The 22374-nt window shown below is 48.7% G+C and overlaps 1 non-coding gene across 1 annotated transcript; it reads right to left on the bottom strand.

Moving 5' to 3' along the window:
- Positions 1-19367: 19367 nt before the first annotated feature.
- On the bottom strand, positions 19368-19471 carry LOC119467051. The gene has a single exon (XR_005195576.1). It is a non-coding gene; the product is annotated as a U6 spliceosomal RNA (small nuclear RNA).
- Between the last annotated feature and the right edge of the window lie 2903 nt (positions 19472-22374).

Genomic DNA, 22374 nt, shown 5'->3' with positions numbered 1-22374 from the left:
ACTGCAACCTCCGCCTCCCAGGTTCAAGTGATTCTCCTGCCAAATCCTCCTGAGTAGCTGGGATTACAGGCACCTGCCACTGCGCCTGGCTATTTTTTGTATTTTTAGTAGAGATGGGGTTTCACCATCTTGGCCAGGCTGGTCTCGAACTCCTGACCTCATGATCCACCCCAATCTCAGCCTCCCAAAGTGCTGGGATTACAGGCATGAGCCACCATGCCTGGCCACAATAGATGCTTTTTTAGTATGAATATGCCCCATGTAATAGGACAGATTTATACTAAAACATGATCTGTTGCTTATCTAAAATTCAGATGTAACTGAGAATCCATGTTTCATCTGGCAACGCTGCATGACTTGATGCCTTTATTTGAGGCCCCACCAGAAGCTCCACTCAGTATATCCACAGCTGACTTCCTATGGGACAAACTCAATTACCCATTTCATTTGCGTTGGACAAATGAAAAATGCTAGGTTCACCTTGATTCCTCTGTTCTTCTTTAGCTCCCAAATCCTCTAAAATATCCCTAAAATCTGACCTCTTCTCTCCAGCAACAGCCATCATGCTAGTCAAGACCACCCCATCTTTTACGTCAGCAGCGTCCTTGCTGGTCTCTAGTACATGATTGCCACAAAGAGCCCAATGGTCTTATTTAAATTCGCATTCTAGCATGGCTGCTACTGGTTTAAATTCGGAAATCCGAAATCCTTATGAGGGTCTCGATATGCCTAATGCCCCTTTGCTCACCTCTCCCTCCTGTTTCTGGGCCATTCTTCCCCTTTCTCAATGCTGCACAGCCACACCGAGCTTCTTCCAGTTCCTCGAAAGTGCCGCTCTGGCCCTGGGTCTTCCTGCATGCTGCTCCCACTCCCCGGAACAATCCTCCTCTCCCTCCTTTCCTCTTAGCTAATGATAATCCTTTAGCTCTCAGGCCCTGTCCTCTGCTGTCCTCCAATCCTATTTTTCCCTTATGGAGCACTTGCCACCCTCTCATGGCCTGGCCAACGCCTGGCTCTCTGTTAGACTGTGGGGCTCACAAGAGCAGGACTTTGTTTTCTCCATGGTTTCCTCAGCCCCTAGCATAGTCACTGGCACAGACAAGGAGCTCAATTCATGCTTCAAGTATAAGTAAGGGAGCAGCCTTTCTCCCCATGCAGCTGCGGAGGTCCCCTCTTATCTTCCTGTGAGCTCTCAGTGCAGAGCATTCGTCAAAACTGAACATTTTGAAATAGATTTAAAATTTACGCATCAAATGATTGCCCAAGTCGGGTGTCAGTCCTGCAGGCCCAACACCAATCATTCAGCCAGGGTTATCTGAATCCCAAATGTCAACAGGGAGGAGCAGAAGGCGGAGTGGCCAGAGACAAGAGGGAGGGACGGCAGCCTCCTGCGGGGAGATGGCAGGGCTGATGCTGATAAGCAGAAGAGAAGGTACAGCAACACAGGCAGCTGCATCTCCAGGCCTGGCTACTGAAGAGTGACCTCCAGCAGGGCTCTCCCAGGTCCCGTGGAAGGCACCACCACAATGGTGTATTGAGCTTAAGGATGGTGGTGGGTGACCAGTTGTATCTATTCAGCAGGCTGTTACAAACGAGGGCCTAGAATTGAAGAACTGATCGGGCTGAAGGTGTAGATTTGGGATTCGCCATCAAGCAAGTGACCATCAGAGCTGCGTGAGCGGTGACAGTCCCTAGGGAGAGCATGAGGTTGTCCCAGCAGAAGGTACTCATGATAAAACTTTGGGGACACCTGATTTAAGGGGTTTAGGAAGAAGGGTAAACCAAACCAGAAGTGGGGAAAGGAGAACTGGAGCCCTCGAGGGAGAACCGTGAAGGTGCAAAGGCCGGAAGCCAAGGGAGTAACGTTTAAAGAAGTGAAGGTTGAGCAACAGGGTCAACTGCCCCAGAGCGGGTGAACGCAGAAGTAGTGCCCAGGGTTGGAAAACAGGACGTCAGTCATGACCTTTGAAGAGAAAAATTAGCTCATTTCTCTAGTCCAGCTCTTTCTACCTTCCCTCTGATAGTCCCTCTGTGGGCAGGGGCCATGCTGCCCCTCCCAGCCCATTTCTACAAGTGGAAGAACTGTTTCTGATTTGGGGAATAGTCAGGAAGACAGATAAAGTCAGTTCCATTCAAGCAAGGTCACGGTTTATATATCCAGGTTCCGGAACCCGAGACTGATGAGGAAGGCCGGTCTGGTCCCCACCCTTCGGAGGCTTACGGGCTCCTGGGGTCTTCAGGCACTGCTGCTGCTTGGTCTTGCCCTTCTTAGACCAGGGCTCTTCCTGGCTGACTCTGGGTCCTCAGGGCTCCTGCAGGCTGCATCCTTCTCTGTACCCTCTCTTGCCATCACCCACACTTCTGTCTGGAGTTTGCCTCCCACCTCTTCCTGCTTTGATCCCCAGATCCTGCCTTCAGAGAGGACCCCCAGTCTCTCCAAATTCATTCTGCCTCCCAGGACAAGCCTACAACGTGCTTTACTCACATGTCTTTCAGGGAAACAAACAGCAAAACAAGCAGAACGTGCCCACCCCAGAGAGGGAGCGATGAAGCCTGACACTCATCCAAAGCTCCTACAGCTAGATACAGCTCCTGGCCCTGATCCGGACGCCTCATGGGGGCCTCAGTGACCCATGGATTTGTTCCTGAGGGTAAAGCCCCTTTCTCTTCTCCACTGTATCTCAACTCCTCCAAGTGGCCCCCTCATCTCCAGTGGGTACCCTGTTCCTTGGAGCCCTCATGCGTAGGGGAACCCCATTCCTCAGAGCTTCAGAGTTATCCAGGAATGTCCCACAGGAGGTATTTTCTCCCAAAAGGACGCAAGACAGATTAATCTTTTATCATACTATTTTGTAAATATCACTTTATCTTAACACTTTCATGCTCAAAGCCTGTGGCCTGGAAACTGTTGAGGAGAGGGGCTTCTTCACTGGTGCTTCAGTCCCTCAGTGTAGGCTCAGAGGGCGAAAATGCTTTCCTTTGAGAGGAGAGTCTACCTGTCTATCTGCCTTGGTGCTCCCAGGACACCCTCCTGGACTCTCAGCACAGGAAGAATGACAGTGGACAGCAAGGAGAAAGGGTGTCAGAAAGCAAAGAATGAGCTTAGAAGATCTTTCCGTCCTGCCTTAGATCCTTCGTGGCCAACTCCAGATTGCGCAAGATTAGGTATCAACTCAGCAGCCGAATGCCCGAGGCCCTTCTGAACGCCTGGCCGCAACCTGTTGCTCAGGGGTCAGGAAGCCTGAGTTCCCACTCTCCTGCCAATAACTTCACATACCTCGGGCAAGTTCTTTTTTCCCTAGCGTTAGACTCCTCAAGTTAAAACAAGGAAACTAGATTCCACGGCCCATTCCTGCTCGGTCATCCTACTCCTCGATGAGTTTGCTTTTCTCCTTTCCTCCATGGCACAAACGTTCTTTCTCCTTTCCCCTGTGGCCTGATCCATTTTCCTATGCGTTCTCAATGCTCTGGACCGCCAGGACAGATAGCCTGATTCCCACTCATCAGTTCTGATGGATTGGCAATGGCTACAGTAAGTCAGGGGGGGAAAGTGCATCAAGAACGTCTGCCATGGACGGGAGCTAGAAGAGGGCTGGCGTGCGCCGTAGATATGCCCGAATCTTACAGCCTCCACCCTTGGACTCAGGCAATTGTCTCCTTCTGGAATGCTCTTCTTTCTTCTCCACCTGTCCACATCCTTTCACAGTTCAGATTCTTCAAGAAGCCGTGGTATCTCCCAGCACTCGGAAGCATCTTTCTCCCCTGAACTTTTTAAAGGTAGTGACTTTTGAAGGATATGTGGTTTGTTTCTAGTTTTAGAGATTGTGAATAGAACTGCTATAAACAAACAGAATAAATAATAAACAAAGCAAAACAAAGAAGGCCATGATGCTTCTGCTCATTGGACTTTGGCCCCAGGCTGCCTTGTGGCGTTAAGCTTGTTCAGGTGAGGATCTGTATTCCCTCCCTAACGAGACTGACCGTGAGCTTGTAGGCAGCAAGGCCTGGCTTGCCCCACTATCTCCCATTGATGTAGCCCGGGGCTAGGCCTGGAGCTGGCACTCAGAAGGGATAACTGAGTAGAAAACTTGTGTAGACACAAGAAGGCCCCCCCGAGTCCGATCCTGGTCCCTAGAGACTGACCGTTGGACTGCCTGAGCTCAATCGACAGAGCAGAGAAGGTCCAACGGGCTTAGTGAGGCGTGAGATCTAGAGCCGCCGGTTTCCCTAGAAGTCAGTTTCAAAATTGGGGAGGAGCTTTTGGTTGAGAAGAGGTGGGGAAGTTCCAGCTGTGGGGAAAGTGTGAAGGTTCAGAAGTGGGAACCAAAGAATCTGCTCTGGGAAAGTCACTGGAGAGCTGTTCTAATGCTTTCCCTTCTTCCTACAGGAGGCTGCTTGCTGCATTTCGCCAAGTTGCTCTCTGCTTTTTCCTGCCTGTGTGCCATCTTTCTACAAACTGCCAGCACTGGCCGCCCCGCACAGCAATCGTCAGCCTGTCAGTCAATAAACTTAAGACACTGGTGGTGCTCTGGGGTTGGTGGCCAGCAGTGAGGGCTATAAATTCAAGATGAGAACTGAGATGTTGCCAAGGCTTCATAGAGTCCCTGATTTACTAGGAAATTGTTTCCTAGCCTCCACTGCTGGCCCTGTTATGCAAGGGACTCTGTGTGGGCTGGTGGGGACCGTTGAAGGAAAGACAAAGAATAAAAGACCAGAAGCCAGTGTTTCGGCACAGTAGATAGGACATCCCCACCCCATTGCCTTTGGTCACCTGTGGGCTGCTCTTTAACCTGCCTTAACCACGGTCCAATTTGCATGTGCTTGCTTCCTTTCTCCAACGGTTTTACAGACCCCTTGAAGGCAGACACTGGCTCATATTTCTGGTGTCTGCCTCCACCACTCCATTCCAGGGTTCTAGCACCACGCTGGGCTCCGGGGAAAGCTGACTGATTAACTGGCTGAATGGGGAGGAGGAGGGGTTAATTAATCCTAGAAAGAAGGCCTCCCAAAAAAGTCCCCCCTGCCTGCTCCCTGAGGGCAGAGAACCTCCCCTTGGCACCCTCTGCCAGCCCAGGGCCTCCTGAGCCTAATCCTGCCACTGTGGGCTCTAGGCTGGGCCTTCCTCCTTCAGCCTCTGGGGAGAGGTTGCTGGCCTGCAGTTCTGAATATTTCAGTTGGCTCTGTGTGCGGGGCCTGCTCCAAGGCCAATCTGAATGAATTTGGCTACCTCCCCGTTTTACAAGTCCCTTTCCTAAGCTGGAGCCTACAAACATCTCCCCGCCTTCCTGCACAACGTGTGGCTCTGTTTCCTCAGGGACAAGAGAGTCTGAACCGTCCTGAACCCGTTTCTTCTTCAGGCCTTGGCTTGTCTCTTCTCTTGCTGAGTAAGAATTTCCTGGGCCCTGTCCCTGGGTGTGGGTGGGGCAGCAACCTGGGCAGCAGTTAGAGAATAGCAAAGGAAGACCTCCACTCTCCTGGGGCTCCCAGCTCATTCGGGGGACCAGAACACAAGGCTCATTGCGAAACCCGTCGAGGCCACGTTTGCTGGATAAGCACCACATGTGTGGAGAGACAGCTCATCCCAGCCCAGCTTGGGCTCTCCTGGGTGGGCTGGGGTCTGGGAGGAACCCACAGAAAAAATGGGAAGAGGGTGCTTCCAAGAGCATGGAGAGCCAGCTCGGCTACTCACCAGCTGTGCGACTTTGGGCAAATGACCGATCATCTCTGGAGGTAGGTTCTTGATCCACACACCGACGCTGCCCGATATTCTAGGATTCTGATGGGACATGGCACAGAGCTGCATCTTCATTGCTACACGGCTATGAGAACCCGCTGGGCTTGAGGCAGAGGCCCGAGCCAGCAGGGAGGGGCCTGGGGCCTGTGATCCTAAGCACAGCTTCTCGTGATCCCTAGGTGAGAGGGGTCACACCTGAGAGACCGGGGGGCCAGAACCGAATCCTTGAGTCTGGAGATCAGGTGCCTCAGGCCTGGGCTTCTACTCACCCCTGTCCCGGCTTCCCTGGGTCCACGGCTGCTGCGCGCAAGATAAAAAGAACCCCAGATAGGGGGCGGGGCAGAAGCCATATCACCACCAACCAGGGCAAACAAAGATGAGCTGTCTTCGAGGCTTGAAGTGGTTCCTTTCCAACAGTATTTGAGTTTCCACTGTTTCCCGCCTCCTGGCCAACAGAGGCTATCTGTGCACCTACCCTGCCCCCTCTCGGGCTCCGTCTCTGGCCTCCACAGGGGCCTTCTGCAGGTATGAGTCCCTTGCTTTCCTGCAGCGGCTCTCAGACATGGAATCTGAGGAGAGGCAGCATCCAGACACGTGGTCAGTGGTGGTTAGAAGGGAGTTTAGAAGGGGGATACTCTGGCCGTGGGGATACCCAGCAGCATGGTAAGTAGAGAAGGTCTGTGCCTACCACAACCCAGATCGCTGACTCTGATCCCATCTCAGCATCCCCCTCCCCTTCCAAACTTCAGGGCCAAGGCACAGAGGGGGCCCTGGTCAGTACCCATCAGTCCTGGAAATTTAGGGCTCCAAGAACCTCTGAATTGGACTCGAGGTCCTGAAGCCTTGAGCCCAGTACAGCTCATCTTCCTGACGTTGATAACGTCAGGGGCAGGCTCTATGCGACGCATCCCTCCATGAGGTCAGTCAACCCCTTTCTAGCAGTTCCTTCTTTTGGGATAAGCACTGTCTTATAGGACCTCATCATGCAGGCAGCTGCATCAGTCCCAACCGCCAAACAAGCCGGGAGAAACTGGCTCAAAAACTGAGGAGGAGTACAGGGCCTGGGGAAAGGGGAGATACTCTGGGGTAGGGGTTCAGCATCTGGGCCAATAAAGGCATCCAGTCCCCAGCTGGCTGCAAGTGAGCCCTGGGAGGCCAGTCCTGGGCTTTGGAGCAGCAGCTGAGGAGTGGGATTAGGAGAGAATGAGTCTAAGAATATCAGTGGAGATAGATGTCACCCCATTCAGCCGCAGGACCACCTCCTAAGAAGACGGATGCCCTTTCCTGGCCCACGTGCCCAGTCCTTGTCTGCTCTCTGTCCCAAAGGATGAAGGAGTTAGAAAAATTCCAAAGATATGTCGACACAACTCCCCCACTTCCCATCCTAAGGCCTCAGCCTTCCCTGCGGGCTTCTCTACATCCTAGGGCTGGCTAAGAGGTTCCAGCGAGGGTGAGACCTCTTATAAGAAAGCCGGGTTGACCCAGAATTGTTCCTCAGCAGACTTGTGGCTTAGTCAGGAGGAGGTACAGAGGAGCCTGAGTTATGGGTGCCAGAAACATCAAAAACCCGGGGTCCTGGGGGCTTTGAAGTCAGATAGGGTACAGTCAGGGTCCCCCAGTTGTGTGGTCCCTTAACCTCTCTGAACTTAGTTTTGTCCTGTCCTCACAGTTATGCATATTAAAGCAGGCACTGTGTGTGAGAGCCTGGCACAGAGCAAGTGCTTATCCATGTTTAAAGCCTCCTCCTTGTGACTCGGGCAGGTGGCGGGGCTGTATCCCCAACTCCGCAGCACAACTTAGAAGCCCAGAAACACATCCAGGAACCCCTGGCCTGGGCTCGATGCTAAGTCAGCTCTTAGCAGCCTGGTGCTAAAACTGGCACAGGACCAGGTCCTGGGTGGGCAGAGGTCAGACCCCTGAACACCACCGTGCTGTGACTGTCATACTGTGCCTGTGGATGTCCGCTCTTCCAAGCCACCCTCCCCGCCACACACACACAAGCATTGCCTCCATGTCTGAGTAAGTCAGTTTCAAATCCTCGATCCCACGCATTTCTCCTCTAAACTGGAAATATGGTGGTCTAGAAGAGCAAAATCAATCTTGTGGGTGGGTGAGCAATGCCTCCAGCTTAGGCACTGGAATGGTGGGTGGGTAGATGACTGTATTTACAAGAATCCCAGATTTTTACTGGTACAGCAGCTGAGCTGCCTGTGTTCCCTCCACCTGTTGCCCCTGACTCACGGCCCACCTGTCTGCCCAAGGCCTCTGAGGAAGTCCCCGGGCATCCTAGTCCTGGCCTTCCTGTACTTAATTTCAGATATCCAAATAAGGAGCTTTAAAGGGCATCTGAGAGAAGCCTCAGGACGTTGTGGACGACATCAGGCCTTGAGAGCTTTGCAGCTTTGAGACAGCTTGCTGTAGGGTAAAAAGGGAGTGAGGTGCAACTCCGGGCAAGGTCAGGTGAGGCGAGGGAGCTGGTGTCCCGAGTCCTGGGGACAGGTTATACACATCTGCTTGGTGGGGCCAGACCGGCCTGTGGCATCTGAGCCTCACCACTTACGTGCTGGGTGACCTTGGTCAGCTCGTTACCCTCTCTGAGCTGAAGGGACCAAATTCCTACCTCGTGGGGTTGTGAGGATTGAATGGGATCAGGGTGCAAAGTGGTTGACCTAGGCCCTGGCCCAGAGTTGGCAGTCAGTAGCTAGAATAACACGCATGACCTAAGCTAATGGCAACTCCATCTTTCCACCACTCAGGCCAAAAACCGTGGAGTCATCCTTGACTCCTCTCTCTCTCACATCCCACACCAAAACCATCAGCAAAAGCTGTCATCTCTCCCTACGACCAGGACCCCACCTGCTCTCACCATCTCCTTTGCTCTGCCTGGGTCCATGCCACCATTGTCCCTCACCGAGTTTACAGCTGCAGCGTCCTGGCGTGTCTCCCAATGACCCTTCGATCTTTTCTTAGCACAGCAGTCGGAGGGATCAGACTCTCCATGGCTCCCTGTTTCACCCAAGTTCATGTGATGGCCGGAAAGGCAGCTCGTGATCTGCCCCTTGTGCTAACACACTCCCCGGCTCCTCTGTCCCAGCCTCTCTGCCCTCCTCCCGAATCTCAGCACACCCTTGCTTGGGGCGCACGCCCCTGTTACCTATGACTCAATCTCCCCTTTATATGATACGCACCTTGAACGCTGCCCACCCCCAGCCCAGATCCCCCTCACTCCTTTACCTACTTCACAGGTCCTTTTTTTTTTGAAACGGAATCTCACTCTGTCGCCCAGGCTAGAGTGCAGTGGCGCAACCTTGGCCCCACCTCCCAGGTTCAAATAATTATCCTGCCTCAGCCTCCCAAGTAGCTGGGATTACAGGTGCCTGCCACCACACCTGGCTAGTAGAAACGGAGTTTCATCATATTGGCCAGGCTGGTCTTGAACTCCTGATCTCAGGTGATCCACCCGCCTTGGCTTCCCAAAGTGCTGGGATTACAGGCGTGAGCCTCCACACCCGGCCTGCTGCACAGGTCATTTTGCTCACAGCACTTAGCACATTCTAGTCTCCCATGTAATATGTTGATTCAATCTCTGTTTTGTTCCCTGATGTATCCTAGACACTTAGAACTCAAAAAATGTTTGTGTGTGAGTGATATAATCTCACAACAATCCTATGAGGTTGTTAAGTCAGCCTACGTATTTTAATGATAGAACCCCAGGTTTTCCATGCTTAAGCTGTGATTCTCTCCAAGTGTCTGGGGTGACGGTCGGGGTGACAATGAAAACAATGGCCCCCAGGTCTGCCAAGCCCCTTCCCCTTTATGAATGCCCCACCCAGCATACTGGCCACTTTAAACACTGGCACACACAGAGATGCGAACCCATTCCTTTGGCTCCCCTCTACACAGCTGAGGCCAACTAGAACTTTCTTGAGCTTTTCCTACTTCCCACTAAGGGAGGAAATCGGGGAAATTAACACAGAGAACATAATCATAAAAACTGTCTGGCTTACAAAGTGCAGGTTTCTTACAAAGCAGAGGGGACTGCTTTGCTTCCCGTACCTTCTGAGGTGGCTGTGTTCCTACCTCAAGGTCCTGGCATGACTCTCTAGGTGCCTGGCCTGTGCCTTCCCGGAGCCCAAGCTCCCACCTTCTGCCTGCCTCCCGCATTCCCCATCCTGCCTGTGTAGCTGGAAACCTTACCCTGCTGTTACCTAGTCATGACTAGAGAAGCTCACTTCTCACTTCTCAGGGATGGTTCCCTCTTCTGTAAAACGGGAAGGGTAGTGCTGGTGGGAGGTACAGATGAAATACCTGGTCTCACGGGCTTTGGAAACTTTCAAACCTTACACAAAGCTAAGATAAACTGGAGGTGTGCAGGCGGGGTCAGGACCTGCCCCAGAGCCAGGAATGCTGATGTAGCCATTATCTGCAAAATTCACCCTTGCCAGGGCAGGCCCCCTCGTCTGATCAGAACCCCTTGCCTGGGGACTTGCAATCTGATCACAGACAAAGGATATCTGCTTTCAGTTAGACGGTGACCCTTTGGTCTCCTGCTCACCTGGTTGTAAATGAGGCAGAAACTGGGGTAGCTGGAACACAGAGGGAAACTGAGGCCCCCAGTGTGGCCATGCTTGGAGGTACCACCAAATCTGTTACAAGATCCCAGAGGGATTTCCGGGTGCAGTGGTGGTGTACACCGGTAGTTCCAGCTACACAGGAGGCTGCGGTGGGAGGATCACGTGAGCCAAAAGCTCCAAGTCCAGCATGGGCAGCATGGCGAGACCTGGCTCTTGAGAAGAGAAAATCCAGAGGAGTGCGTGTCCTGGCAGGAGCGCCTTGAGCAGCAGAATCCTTATACGTTCTTAAGAAACTTTGCTTGGCATAATGCAATCCATAAAGCACCTACTATGTGTCAAGAACTACTGTTGGTATTGGGGATACAGCAGTGAACAAGATGGACTCCTGCCCTCATGGTGCATACCACCTGTGGGCAAGACAGACATTAAGCAAACACACAAATTATTATCATCAGTAACAGAGGCGAGGACCCTAGATGGAGAGGCATAGGGTACCATGATGGAGAGGCATAGGGTACCATGAGAATGTTTAATAGAGGAACTTGACATTGTGAAGGATGTGTCAAGAAGTCTTCCCGGAGGAGGCGCCATTTGAGCTGAGAACTTGTTGCAGGGCACTGTTCGATTATTTCTAGCAAGTCAAAACTAGGTTCCTCACATGGCCCCCAGGAGGCTAGATACAGAGTGTGGCCCCAAGGCCCTAGGCCAGGGCCCAGATAGGGAATAAGACCTGGCAGTGATGGGCCAGGGAGGTCCTGAGGGGTGCAGCCTGAGCTTGGGCTCTGACCCCGCTCGTCCTCCAGCATACCCGTGTGCACACCAGAGCCAGCCTGTGAAGGGAAAGATCCTGACTGCTCAGCCACCCACGGACACAGCGGGGCAGGGCCCCATGACCTCATTGTAATAGTGTCCTACAGCCTGGCCAGCAGGAGGAGAAAACAAACACTGAAAAGTCCCCCAGTGCTCCCCGATGCCGGTTCGGGAAGATTCAGGCACTGCAGGCTCCAGGCCCCGGGCTTCAGGCAGCGTGCCCTACTCGGGAGGCCTGAACGGAATTCGAAAGTACTTATTTCTCACTGAAAAATTCCAAAGATTGCTCAACATTCCTTTTACCCCAGGAGCTGGGGTTTGGCAGGAGACGCTGAGAGCCGGCAGGAATGGGAGCCTGCGGGCCTGCCGCATGGCTCAGCACTGCCAGGGAATAGCTCCTCTGCCCTGTTCCCTGGGGGCTTAGGGTGGGGGACAGGGGTTGCAGGGGGCTGTCAAGACCCTCCCTCGCCCAATGCAGGGGCTCTGAGTGTGGGGTCATTTTGGTGGAGCTGGAAGGAAGTCGGGGAAATCTCCTGGCTTCTGCAGAGGAGAGATGCTGTTCCTGCCCTTGAAGAGAGCTGCCATATTCCCAAGAGGACTGGGGACTGGGACCCCAGGTTCTCTGGCTCTGGTATGAAGGCCTGTTTTCCCAGGTCTCAGGAGCCACAGGGGAGTCGCTCACTGAGAGGACTTTCTGTGGTTACCAGGGAGAGGAGCTCCCTCTTCCCAGCTCTCTACTTGAGGAGCCGGGCTCAAATGCCTCTTCCTCCAGGCAGCCTGGTCCCTACCTGGACTGAAATCCTCCTCCTAATACATGATGTTTCATAGTATAGTTATTGCTATACCATGTCTGCTCTACCCTGCTAAGGAGAAAAGGGGAAGGCTGTATAATTTTTGGTTCACGTCTGTATAATTCTGCAGGGTCCAGTTGGCACAGAGATGTGTGTACCAAGGTGTTTACCAAAGCATTGCTTACAGCCACGGAAAATGGCAAGTTATCTAAATGTTCAAGAGTAAGAGTTTGATTAAATCAGTTAGAATGTACCTGTATGTGAGAATGCTAAGTGGCCATCAGCAATTCCATTCTCAACAGTATTTAAAGGAATGGGAGTAGATTAAAATCAATAAACTTCCATTACACAGAAAGAACATTTTAGTGTTTCCTTTTATTTATTATTTTTTATGTAGATAGACAAATACGGTAAAACCCAACCAAAACACGATCTGTGTTGGGGATAAAAATTAACGCGTGTTAAGTGTGGGTTTGTAGGATGGTGAGGGTAATAGAAAACAGCATCTGACGCAAGGGGGAGTCTATATTGTCACAACAAGCACAAGATAAAGATGTTGAAAATTGTACCACACTCAAGACTCTAAGAAAAGCCCCACGTGGTCATGTGTCAGTCACTGTCTAATCTCACCCACCTGATCCGCAGAAAGGAAGAGCATTTGGCTGGCCAGAGAACAAAGATGGGAGAATCAAAGACTATTGATCATTCCATTTTTGAATAACCGTCGAATCGGACATATATTTTTAATGAAATCGGAACCATACTGTTTATATGTTTCATATCCTTTCATATTTAATGTTGTATCTTAAGCCACACTTCATTCTATTAAATACTGTTTTAAAACATGGCAGTGTTTAAACATCCTGGTTTTTTTTTCTTTGTTCTTATCTTTGGCTTCCCCTACTCCTTATTCATAGGGTATTACAATTGTTGAGTCAAAAGATTTAAATATTTTAAGATCACTGAAACGTATTTCCAGATTTCCCTGCAGAAAAGTGTTTGCAGTTTGCACTCAGCAGCAAATGAGAGTCAACTGCAGCCCTGTCAGTAGGCGGATTTCTCATTGCTAAAGTCTAAGTGGATGGATTTGACCGAGATGTTTAAAAGGTGGAATTGTGGAATTTGGCGGCTGCTTGTGGGTATGGCAATTCTCCTGCCTCAGCCTCCTGAGTAGCTGGGATGACAGGTGTGCGCCACCACGCCCGGCTAATTTTTGTATTTTTAGTAGAGACAGGGTTTCACCAGGTTGACCACGCTGGTCTCAAACTCCTAACATCAGGTGATCCTCCCACCTTGGCCTCCCAAAGTGCTGGGATTGCAGGCATGAGCCACCATGCCTGGCCTCTCTTCTTTTATCTTTTGAAGATTCTAAACCAGCTGAGTTTACAACCATTTGCATCTTGCTCTGCCACTTTCTTTTCATCTGGAGGGAGTTTGTTCCCTGCTGACTGCTTCTGTTGGCAGCCTTTCTTCATATGAGTTTTCCTGCTTCTCGCCCATGGCCATGTTTAGTTTCTTTTGAAATGTGGCAACATTGTTTTATTTTCCCCTTTTTCATTGAGGAGGCAGCTCAGAGTCATGGTGACGGGCACAGGTTCAGGGGTCGTGCTGCCAGGGCTCACATCTCCGTGATTTAACAGCTGCACAGCCCTGGGCAGCCTTCTTCAGCTCTCTGAGCTTCCATTTCCTCATGTGAACACTGGGGGATAATAAGAGCACCTACCTAATGGGAGAGTTTTTGGGAGAGTTGAATGAGCTAACACATATAAAGCACATAGACCATGCCTAGCACATAGTGAGTGTTTAATAAATGTTGGGATAACTTCTACCTATTTGGAGAAAATAAATGAGTTTGGTGGGCATGGAAGTGGTGTCAGCATTAACTTAGAGGGTCATTTGACGGCAAGTCCATGTTTAGGATTCTTGGGTGTGTCAGCAAGTCTTCTTATGGCTCCTCATGATCTTGCCCTCATTAGTGATGTGATTATTACAACCACCAACCACTCCAACACACCTCATGCACAATGCTGGTGGGAAACATGGTAACCATTGTAAATGCTACCATTTGAATTGGGTTACAAGGAAGCAACATTCAGTGAACACCGGTCCAACATTTAAACCACATCCAGCTGGATAGGGACAGGGAGGTCAGGGCTGTGACTGATTAGTATCACTGCATCCTTGGCAAGGAGCGAGTTTTCTGGTTCGCCAGTCTGGCTCTCCAGGTTTTGCCTGTTAGGAACCATCCCTTTGTCCATATCCGCAAGACCCCTCGTGAGCATGGGAGTCCGAAGGATCCCCCTGCTGGAGGCTGTAGTGACTCACACATCACTTCCTGTTGGTCTTGTACCTGCAGATTACCTCACAATAGAGTTTCCCCAAATTGTTGGATGATAGAAATCTCTTAGGAAATTTGGTGAAAATACAGATTACAAGGATCCCAAGGAATTCTTATCGTCAGGAAAGTTTAAAAATAACCACCTAAGTGGTTGAGCAGTCATACACCTTCATTTGGCAAACCTGTGCTTTTTCAGCACTCATTAAACCTTGCGTCATTGTACTGTGAGTTTCACTCTTGGGGGTCTCTATGACTAATAACCATCTCCAGAAATGTTGAAGGTATGAGAGGTATGCTGGCCCTTGCCCATGTGGCTCCAGTCTCTTACCTGCAGCTCTGGAGGCTCTGCCCATCCCCAAGAGCTCAGCAGGAAACGGGAGGAAAGGCAGTCTGCCATAGGGACTTTCACATTATATTGTGGTGGGGTGGGGAGAGGTTGGCAAATTCCTTGTTGAGCAAGGAGGGCACAATGTGACACACTTGGCTGGTTATAGTTCTTTCCAGGTATCACCACTTCAGTTTTCAGGATCCTACAGTTTCCTAATCAGTGCAGAACCTTTAGTGTGGAGAGAGAATTGGGTTTTTCCTGTTGGACAAAGGCCGTGATGGTAAACAAAGGGCGTGACTTGGCCATTTGGGACTTCCAGCGACTAACAGAAAGACCTCTCTTAAAGTTGCATCTCTCTGCCCGGGGCGTCTTGATTGCCTGCTTCTTCTGGGTCTTCTATTTCTCTCCCTCATAGTATCCTGCCAAAGGCTGCAGGAAATCACCAACGTTCTATTAGCGTGGTATTTTCATACCAGGTCTCCTAAAGCAGAAGCCTGCATAGCACGTGCTCTGAGTCCCAGGAAACACTGGAAAGTGGTCTAACTCCTTGATAACATAAAATTAGGGAATGCAATCTTCCCAGGCTAGGATCTGGGGATTCTCTCAGCTACCTGCTCTCACAAACCAACCTTAATATAGCCATTTGGAGCTTGTCAATTTTCACAACCTAGTTCAAGTTCCAATTTCTGCACTAAGATTTGTTGAGTAGTCTTAGTAGTGAGTGACAGAAACACAGCTCAAACTGATTTTGGCCAAATAGACATTTGTTGGAAGGATCATGTGGCTGGGAGAAGAGCAGAGTGCAGCTGGCCCCAGTGACCAAAGGTGATCACAGAGACTTTCTCTCCACCCCTCATCCTTGCTCTCTCTCACACTGGTGTCATTGTCTCTCACAGGGTTGGTGCAGATGGCAGGAGAATGCCTCTGTCGGCTTCTGTGACTCACCAACAGAGAAGGATGAGGCTTGTTCTCTCTAATCATAACATTTTAAATCACTAAGACAGACTGAATGGCATAGTTTAGTTCAGTTATTCAGCTCTATTTTGGACCACATGTTTTAAAGGAGGTGAAGGAGCATTTCCCAGAAGAAGGGTATTTTCTAAACAACAAAATGTGACAGAACAGAACAGTAGAATTGTTCTACCCAAAAATTTTAAAAATGTAAATTGAAATGACAAATACCATTGGGATGAAATGGCCGGACACAGTGGCTCACGCCTATATTCCTAGTACTTTGGGAGGCCAAGACGGGCGGATCACTTGAGGTCAGGAGTTTGAGACCAGCCTGGTCAACATGGTAAAATCCCATTTCTACCAAAATACAAAGAAATTAACTGGGCTTGGTGATGGTGCACCTGTAATCCCGGCTACTTAAGAGGCCGAGGCAGGAGAATTTCTGAAACCTGGGAAGTGGAGGTTGCAGTGAGCCAAGATCACACCACTGCATTCCAGCCTGGGTGACAGAGCAAGACTCCAACTTGGGAAAAAAAAAAAAAAAAAAAACACTGGGATGAAATGAAAATACCCAATGCTGGTATATTATTTTCTATTGCTGCAGTAACAAATTACTACAAATTTGGTGGCTTAAAACAGCACAAATTTATTCTTTTAAAACAACACAAAGTTCTGTAGTTAAAAGTCCAACAGGCGTCTCCCTAGCCTAAGATCAAGGGGTTGGCAGGGCTGTGTTCCATTCTGGAGGCCATAGGGGAAAATCCGTTTCCTTGCCTTTTCCAGTTTCTAGAAGTCTCCCAGGTTCCTTGGCTTATGGACCCTTTCTCCATCTTCAAAACCAGCAACACGAGGCCACGCCTTTCTCACATGGGTGTCTCTGTGGTCCTCTCGAGACTCCCTCTTCCACTTTTAAAGACCATTGTGATCATACTGGGCCCATCAAGACCATCCAGGATAATGTCCCATCTCAAGGCCCGTAGATTAACAATCTTTTTTTTTTTTTTTTTTTTTTTTTAGATGGATTCTCACTCTGTCACCCAGGCTGGAATGCAATGGCGCGATCTCGGCTCACTGCAACCTCCGCCTCCCAGGTTCAAGTGATTCTCCTGCCTCAGCCTCCTGAGTCGCTGGGATTACAGGTGCGTGCCACTGCGCCCAGCTAATTTTTGTATTTTTAGTAGAAACGGGGTTTCAACATCTTGGCCAGGCTGGTCTTGAACTCCTGACCTTGTAATCCACCCACCTCAGCCTCAGCCTCCCAAAGTGCTGGTATTACAGGCATGAGCCATTGCACCCGGCAGATTAGCAATCTTAATATCCCTTTTCCATGAAAGACAACCCATTCATAGGTTCTGGAGATTAGGACATGGATATCTTTGTGGGGAGGAAGAATTAATTTAACCGTAATTGGTAAGAGTACAGTGAGTACATCCTTTCAAATTCTTTTGGTAAAATTGTAACATTTCATAAAATTGGCCTGGCACGGTGGCTCACGCCTGCGGTCCCAGCACTTTGGGAGGCCAAGGCAGGTGTATCAAGAGGTCAGGAGTTGAAGACCAGCCTGACCAACATGGTGAAACCCTATCTCTACTAAAAATGCAAAAATTGGCCAGGCCTGGTGGTGCGTGCCCAGCTGCTCGGGAGGCTGAGACAGGAGAACCTGGAAGGGGGAGAAGGTTGTGGTGAGCTGAGATCGTGCCACTGCACTCCAGCCTGGCAGCAGCGTGAGACTCTGTCTAGAAAAAAAAAAAAAAAAATTCATAAAATTTCTGGAAAACCAGTTAGCAGTTTGGTAAAATAGGCCTTAAAATGTTAATATTTGTTCAGCCAACAATTCTAACAATCTGTCCTTAAAAAATGTTAAATGCATGGGGGATGGTGAGTTATGCACCAAAATGTTCCTCACCACTTTACTTATATCACAAAGAACTTGAAATAACCTTAATGCCCAGTGGCAGTAAGGCTAAATTAACCATATGACATCCATGTAAGGAAATATGATGTTGACAGTAAAAAAATATGTTTATGAGAAGATTTTGATGAAATGAAAATATTATGTATGCCCTAATGTTAAGTAAAAATGAGAATATCTATATTTACCAATTTGTTGTGAACCTAAAACAGCCCTAAAAAATAAAGTGTAAGCTGGGCATCGGGGCTCGCGCCTATAATCCCAGCACTTTGGGAGGCCGAGGTGGGCAGATCACGAGGTCAAGAGATCAAGACCGTCCTGGCCAACATGGTGAAACCCCATCTCTACTAAAAATACAAAAATTAGCTGGGCTTGGTGGCACATGCCTGTAATCCCAGCTACTTGGAAGGCTGAGTCAGGAGAATTGCTGGAACCCGGAGGCGGAGGTTGCAGTGAGCTGAGATTGTACTACTGCACTCCAGCCTAGGTAACAGAGTGAGACTCCGTCTCAAAAATAAATAAATAAATAAATAAAGTGTAATCTTTTTTAAAGAAACAACCTAAGAATGTTTAATTTGCTTTATGAACTCAACTCTCCAAAAGTAGAAGAAATAAGAGGAACTCCTTTGTTGGATCTAACGTTAAAAACGTGTCAATATTGGTTTATGATGTAGAAGTGACTAGAGCAAGGGAGAAAGTAATGGCTTCGTGGAGCTCTTTAGGGTACAGAAGGGACCTGTTCATTTCACTCGAGGAAAGTAGATTTCAACAAGCTGGGAAATCTGCATGAGTCAAAAACATTAAAGGAGAATATGGCAAAAGAGGGACAGAAATTTCCAAGAAATAAAATGCTCATTATGTAATCACAAACGAACCAAGGAAACATGCTGGGCCCCACCTTCTCCTTCGCTCCCTTTTCATCCCCCTCTAAGTTCTGTCCAATTTAAATCCGAATTTCCACCCACTCTTCTTCAGGCTACGTTTATTTTTCACCTGGGCTATCGTATCAGGTTCCCAACTGGCCTCCCCACATCAACTCTGGCCCCTTTCAGAGTTCAAGGCATTCTCCACCCTCCACACTATACCCACAGTGATTATTTTGAAATATAAATCTGATTCCAATCCCATCATTTCTATCCTACCTCCCCACCCTTAGAACCACTCACCTCCAGGATAAAGAAAAACAGTTTTAACAGCCTACAAGACCCTGCGAGTCTGGGCATCACCTGTGTCTGCAGCCCCATCAAGCTCCGTCTTACTGTCTTTACTCCATCCATAACGGCCTTCTATAGTCCCACACAATCACCAAATTTTCCAGTGCCACAGGGCCTTTGGATATGCAAGTCTCTTCCCAGAAGGTTCCTTCTCTTCCCCCATCTGCCCCCCATAACCCTTTTTAAAAATCAATAGACTATTTTTTTTTTACAGTAGTTTCAGGTTCATAGCAAAATTGAGTGGAAAGCACAGAGTTCCCATATACCCTGTCCCAGCCCCACCCCCAACCCCATATGCACACAGCCTCCTCCACCCTCAATATCATGAAACAGTGTGGGACATTTGCTACAACTGATGAACTGACATAGTTGCGTCATTATCACCCAAAGGCCATAGCTCACTTATGGTTCATTCTTTGTGTTGCACATTCAATGGGTTTACACAAATGTATAATGATAGATACCCACCCTTACTGTTTCATCGCCCTAAAAATCCCTTGATCTCTAATTTCCTAGTGACTATGATGTTAAGCACCTGTTCACATGCTTACTTGCCATCTACGTATCTACTTTGGTGAAGTGTCTGTTCAGATCTTTTGCTCATTTCTAAATTGAATTGTTTTCTTCCTTTTTGACCTTAGTTAAGCCTTCCTACTCATCTTTTAGATCTCAGTGATCCCTTTCTTGCATCTTTAACTAGATTTTTTTTTTTTTTAATATGGAACGCTTCACGAATTTGCGTGTCATCCTTGCGCAGGGGCTATGCTAATCTCTGTATCATTCCAATTTTAGTATATGTGCTGCCGAAGCCAGCACCTTTAACTAGATTTAAGAAAGAAAAAAAGCTCCTTATAAACTCTTAGCTATGTGCCTCTTCACAGCTGTTGAGCTGTAATTTTATATTTATTTGTGTAATTATTTCAATAGTGTCTGTTTCTTTGAGTTTGTAAGAGCAATCACCATATCTGCTTTTGTGCTCTGGTATATCAGTAGTTCCTAGTACTGTACCCAACACATAGTAGGGGTTCCAGAAACATAGAACAAGGAATAATTAATAACTTCATTGAGAAGGAGGATGGACTGGGGCCAGAGAAGTCACCTAAAGAAACCACCTCAAGTACACGGTGAGCTCAGAATTTCAAAGAGCAGGTACAGTGGTAGGAAGGGGCAGAAGACCAAAAACAAATGTCCAAAGCAGCACCAGTCCGCAATACTTGGGTCAGGAGTACTCACATGTAAAATGAGCCGAGGCTTAAACAAATGACAGAAACCAGAAACCCTGTTTTAGAAAAGTATTCAAAGCAAGACAAATAACTGGGAAGATCCAGGCCCCATATGCAATGGAGGAGGTGAATTTTTCAATGCGGAATGTTTTTCTCCCTCAAGAAGGGTAAGTCTCCAACCGGAAAGTGTAAAGGCAGATTCCAGAAGAAGCACATGGAGTGCGGCAGTGAGGAGGTGGTGGGAGCATCTGGGCACATTCAAGTTTTGGTTCTAGAAATCGCAACGGAACTCGAGGATGTGATTGCAGAACTACTGTCCGTGATTTCTGAGAAATTTGGGAAACAAGCCAACAGCAGGGAAGTGTGAAATGTTTGTCAGTTTTCAAAAAGGAAGAATGTGCAAATGGGGTACATTCAACGACCTCTGACTTCCGAACAACATTAATTCGTGGTACAAATGTGGACTAGATTTGTAATGGAGTGCCTAGAAAGTGGAATTTTACATCTTTCTGCCTCCATGAACTGCCACTTAAAAGTTGCCGGCTTGCTCCTCTTGCTAGGGGAGGCAGCCAGTCTTCTTAGAGAGAGGGTTTGTTCCTAGAAGAATCATGTGAATGGTCTCCTTCAGTTACACAAATGTGGGCAGTCAGGCACCCATCATTCTGAGAAGAGGATGTAACTGGACATTTTTTCTCTACTGTGTGGCTTGATCAAGGCTGTTCTCCATATTTCTGGGTGTGAAGAGCTTGTTGCTGAAGCATTTGGGCAGATTTATACAGGAGCACATCTTCTGGGAGAAGATGGATCTGAACTTCTCCCTTCTCATTTGAGGCAAAATGTAACCAGATCTCTGATGGGCTGACATGGTCACACCTGAAACCATGGATGGGTTCCACCTGAAATGGCCAAGAACCAACCCTACCCCCACTGTGCCCACTCAAGTGGAGGAGGAGGTGTGAAACGATGTCTTGATTGTCCTCTGTCATGGTGCATGGCTGAGGCAGATGCACCCCTGCAGCCCAGCTGCCTGAGCAGAGGGGTGTCTGTGTGTAGCAGGCCACATGTGGTGCATTTTTGTTTAAGTGTGACACTGGGGGAGGAGGGAGGACTCAATGCAGCTTGTGTCAATAACTGGACTATTCATGTGATAGGGCTTTGGCAGGGCTGGTTTACAAGATATAGGTCACAGAGACCTGCCTGATAAAACAGGATGTGATAAAGAAGCCAGCCAAAACCCACCAAACCAAGATGGCAACAAAAGTGACCTCTGGTGGTCCTCACTGCTCATTATACACTAATTATAATACATTACCATGCCACAAGACACTCCCATCAGCACCACGACAGTTTATAAATACCATGGCAACCGCTGGAAGTTACCCTATTATACGGTCTAAAAAAAGAGGGAACCTTCAGTTCCGGGAAGTCTCCGCCCCTTTCCTAGAAAACTCACAAATAATCCACCCATATTTAGCATGTAATCAAGAAATAACTGTAAGTATAGCCAGCCAGCAGCTCACTAGGGCTGCTCTGCCTATGGAGTATCCCCCCTTTTATTCCTTTACTGTCTTGATAAACTTGCTTTCACTTTGCTTGCTCGCTCTTGAATTCCTTCTTGCGCAAAGCCAAGAACCCACGTGGCCTCCCAAGCTGAGCCTTAATTTTGGGGTTCACTCTGTGACATTAGCAGCAGTGCGTCAGGAGCTGGGGTGGCAGTGGAGGAGTTCTGGCTTCAACAGTGACAGAGATGGCAACATCAGAGAGAGCCTGGATTCCCTTGGCCAAACACTGCGTACTCTACAGCAATGGACAGGCAGCAGGGAGAGAGCGTTTTGCTCATAAAGAAAAGAACTTACAGTTGAGGAATGTGAGTCCTTTTCAATCATCAGTCCCAGAAAGACATTAAAATGAGAAAGCAATCACATTCTACTTCCCCTTTGAGCTATGTATTCATCTCTTGAAATTGCTTTTTTTTTAATTGCCACAAGTAGCTATAAATTAACCCAATAATGTGCACTTGGACACCATATTGCTTAACGACGTATAGCAAATCACTATTCAGTGTTACTTTGTGTGGTTTTGTTTGTTTGTTTGCTTGTTTGTTTGTTTTGAGACAGTTTCACTCTTGTTGCCCAGGCTGGAGTGCAATGGCACGAGCTCGGCTCACTGCAACCTCTGCCTCCCGGGTTCAAGCAATTCTCCTGCCTCAGCCTCCCGAGTGGCTGGGATTACAGGTGCCCACTACCACATACAGCTGGGTTTTGTATTTTTAGTAGAGACTAGGTTTCACCATGTTGGCCAGGCTGGTCTCCTGACCTCAGGTGATCTGCCTGCCTCAAGCCTCCCAAAGTGCTGGAATTACAGACGTGAGCCACCACACCTGGCCCAATGTTACTTTTGTAAACCAATGAGAATTCCTGACAAACAACTTTATATTAGCCCACTCCCTGTCCCCACTTTCTGCCTTTAAAAATTCACTTGTGGCCAGGCGTGGTG

Source organism: Cebus imitator, unplaced genomic scaffold (assembly GCF_001604975.1).
Source record: "Cebus imitator isolate Cc_AM_T3 unplaced genomic scaffold, Cebus_imitator-1.0 Scaffold256, whole genome shotgun sequence".
NCBI lineage: Eukaryota > Metazoa > Chordata > Mammalia > Primates > Cebidae > Cebus > Cebus imitator.
This window is presented reverse-complemented; position numbering and strand designations above follow the sequence as displayed.